The sequence below is a fragment of the Peromyscus leucopus genome, chromosome 18 (assembly GCF_004664715.2).
Source record: "Peromyscus leucopus breed LL Stock chromosome 18, UCI_PerLeu_2.1, whole genome shotgun sequence".
In the NCBI taxonomy this organism is placed as follows: domain Eukaryota; kingdom Metazoa; phylum Chordata; class Mammalia; order Rodentia; family Cricetidae; genus Peromyscus; species Peromyscus leucopus.
The window spans coordinates 1,328,339-1,332,387 of record NC_051078.1 but is presented as its reverse complement, the minus strand read 5'-3'; positions in this window follow the sequence as shown (position 1 = coordinate 1,332,387).

Sequence of the window (4,049 nt, the reverse complement as noted above, 5' to 3'; positions counted from 1 at the left end):
GTTTTGGAAGAGCACATATTTTGATTCTCATGCATGGGTGAGAAGGTTTGTATGCCAACAGGGTAATTGTTTGTTTTATTTGTCAAAGTTGAAGTAAAATAGCCACAAGGGACCTTGGTGACCCAATTTTAAGATCTGCTAATGAATTTTCCATGTAATGAACTTGGCAAAAATCCCAAAAAATGTAGCATTGAGGACAATGTCCTTAGAGAGAGAGAGATACAACAGTTGCAGTGACTGCAGGCTGACATAGTGTTGAAGCCCAGAAGGACACACTGCCCTTCCTCCATGTGTTCCACATCTCCTGGGGTGGGTATAAGATCATCAGGACTTGGTTTACTTTTGTCTTAAAATTATAATTGAAAGAAAGAAAAATTCAGAAATCATGGCAGGAAAATGTATGATTAATCACAATTTTGGGGCTAATTACTTCTACTAATTTTGTAGTTAATGTCACAACTTAGATCGTGCACACATACCCATATTTGTAAATACATTTAACACGACCAAAATACTCCTGACATAGTGCAGGTAAAGGGGTGAAAAGAATGTGCTAGATAGGGAGAAAGGCTGTAAAATGTCACCCTCTAGGCACCACACAGTCATTGCAATCATGAACTCACAGTAGTTACTTGCACTGGGCCATCACGAGACTGTCCCTGCCCACAGTCAGGGTGGGAGAAGGGCTCATGGGACTCTACCACAAACATCCACTGGAGAAAAGATAACCTCTTCAATAAATAGTTGGCAAAACTGGATAGACACCATGACGAGATCAGGCTATACACTCCCCTGCACTCCATAGTGTGTGAAACAGTTTTTCATGCCATACTTTGCCCTAGGAGACTCATTAAAAGCATCTTTTAACTCCATTTATGGATCCATACTCTTCTAAGTACCACCCATACAGCACAGCCTGCTGAGTGATTTATTCTTGGAAATAGGGAGCATTCTATAAGTTTGTTGGGGGGTGGATTGAAACTTTAGGGACACATTGGTATATAAAAATCATACCAGAGAAACCAGGCCCAAGAGACTACCAGATATACCAGACTGGGGTAGTAGCATAACTCCCTTGCCTGGATGCAATAAAGTGACAGACACCTAACACTGCAGCGGCATGGGCTCGTATCAACCTATTACCTGACACCTGGTGTCTAGGTCAAGAATAACAGAGGACCCCATGATTGTCCCTGGAGCTCTGCCTGGGCTCTGTACCCTGCTGCTGCTGTGGCCTGCTTGACTGCTGGCATCGGCGGCTGTGACCTTGTGGGGATCTGTGCTTTGAGCTGGCTGTTTGCTGCTCCTGGACCGCAGTTCAGCCTCATGGCTGGATGCTGCAGCTGCGCTGTCAGTCCTTGACTCCAGCAACTACAGTCGCAGCTCCCTCGTACTTATTGATAACTTTAGTGTGATGTCATCTAAGGTTTCAGAATTGATTCTTTTTCTCTGCTGACTTTTTTTTATATTTGATTTCTTAAGTTGTTTTCCTTAATTTTATTTTTTGTATATTAAATATATTATTAAAGCATAATTTTAAAATATATTTTTAATTAAAATATAATTTCATCACTTTCCCTATTCTCCCTCTAGTTCCTCCCATGTCCTAGCTCTCCAATCCCTCTCATGTCCCCCATAACTCTAAAACTGAAAGATGCTTCTTCTTTGATTATTATTGATATACACCACACACACACACACACACACACACACATACGTATGTATGTATGCTCAAATATATAAATACAGTATGTTGAGTACATTTTTGTTGTGTGTATATGGTTTCAGGGCTGACAAGTTTGCAATGGATAACCAGTTATGGGGCTCATCCCTGGAAGAAGTTAATTCTTTCTCTCTCAGCAGTCATTAGTTGCCTGCAGTTCTTTGTGTAGGGGTCAGACCCTGTGAGTTTTTTTTTTCTGCTTCTGCATTGGCATGTCTTTTGATATCATCATTGGTTAGGTATTTGGCCATTTCTAGGAGAGACAGTCTCACAGCCAACCTCCTGGTATTCTGGCTCTAAAAATCTTTGTGTTCCCTCTTCCACAACGCTCCCTAAGCCATAGGTGCAAGAGCTGTGCTGCAGATGTATCCACTGGGGCTGAGGTCTCTCCACACTGTGTCCAGGTGTGTGTGTGTGTGTGTGTGTGTGTGTGTGTGTGTGTGTGTAAGTGTGTGTAATAACAGTTTCCGTTTGCTGTAGAGAGAAACTTTTTTGATGAAGGGTGATAGCTACACTTATCTCTGGGAATAAAGATAAGATTTAGTATGCAGTTAGGGCTTCTGCTTTCTAGCAAAGTTGTGTTATAGAGTCACTTCTAAGCTCTTCTAAGATGTCACTAGCCCATATAAGTTGATATGTCTCTAGTAACAGGCATGATTTCCCTCTGTTGGATGTGCCTTAGGTCCATTTATACAACAGGTGTTGCTCACCACCAAATGTGAGTGCCACTATTGCGCCTTTAATTCTGTCTTGTCATGCTGGTCATTGTTGTGGCTCCTAGATGTCACAGTAGGGTAAGACTATTAATTGCTTCTCTCCCTCGGAAGCTTATGAGGTGCTTTCTGGTACTATGGAAACTAAAGGAGATTTTTATGTTAGACCTAGCTCAAACAATCCAAGTCCTGTGTCCTAAGTGTGAGGTATCTTCAGAAATAAAGAATTCCACAATCTGAGAGGCAACCAGTGACAACAGCAATTATTGGGGAAAATTATAAAGGCCACTCCATGTAGTTAAAAGGAAGATTTATTTAGTGGATGACTTACAAATGAAGGAATAGATAGGTTGTGGGGGTCTGGGGAAGGTGTATCGCAATCCAGCGGTGTTCTCTGGAGCTCTGCTCAGTCAACCTCCACCATTCAGGGTCCAGGAACAGAGAGAGCGCTTGCCCATCCAGGTCTCGGGTCTCCAGACGCCTCCCTTGGCCCCTCCTCGTAGGCGTGACAGTTGCCAGAGTCTCAATGGGGGTTGGAACTTCCAGAACCAAGCTGGAATAGCTACCCACTACAAGCAATAGCTTATATTGTTTTGAGAGTCACTTGACTGACTCTGACCAACCCCTTGAAAAGTTTCTTATGACTGGTACTGGGGTTTCTGTTAGTGTATAGTGTACAGTTCTTGCGGGGAGAATTGTCAGCTCGAGTGGCATATCTATATATACACAAAGTTAAGTATATATATATATATATATACATACAAAATATATATGCATGCATATATGCATGTATTTATATACGTGTGTGTATATATGTACATTTATATGTATTGTGTATAATTTTGGGCAAATATATAAAATAACATGATTTTTTGAGGCTTTATTCAACAACCTTGGTGTTATTTGTCCCTCTTCTGTCATTCTTCATGGAGGTCAATTTAAATTTTACTTTTATTTTACATGTATGAGTGTTCCGCTTGCTTATGTGTGTGAGTAACACACACACACACACACACATACATAGTGCCCTTTGAGATTAGAAGTGGGCTCCTGGTCCCCTGGAATTGGAACTTCAGACAGTTGTCAGCCACCATGTGGGTGCTGGGAACAAAACCTGCATCCTCTTCAAGAACAGAGAGTGTTCTTAACTGCTGAGCCACTATTCCACCCTCTGCTACTGATTTATAGAAAACAAAAGTCAAGAAAAGCAAGGTCACAGCACTCAGTCAGATTTTATTGAACACACACACACACACACTCACTCACTCACACACACACATACACAGACAGATATATACACACACAGACATACACATACAGACACAAACATATATACATGGGGACAGGTGAGGTGTGGATGGAAGGACAGACAGACAGGCCAACAGACAAAGACAGAGCAAAGCCAAAAGAAAAATTGACTTCCCAGGTTGGAAAAGGGGACCCAAAGATGGTGTCCAAGTCTGCTTGGAGGGTCAGGGTTTTTATATGTTTGAAAGTGAGATGAATATTTTTTCTCTCTTGGAATTGGTTGGCTTGGGCTATAGCAGGAAACTGGATAATTCAGACAAAGCCAGGGAAGCTAATTTATTCCTACCACAATAGTCCTCTGTGGG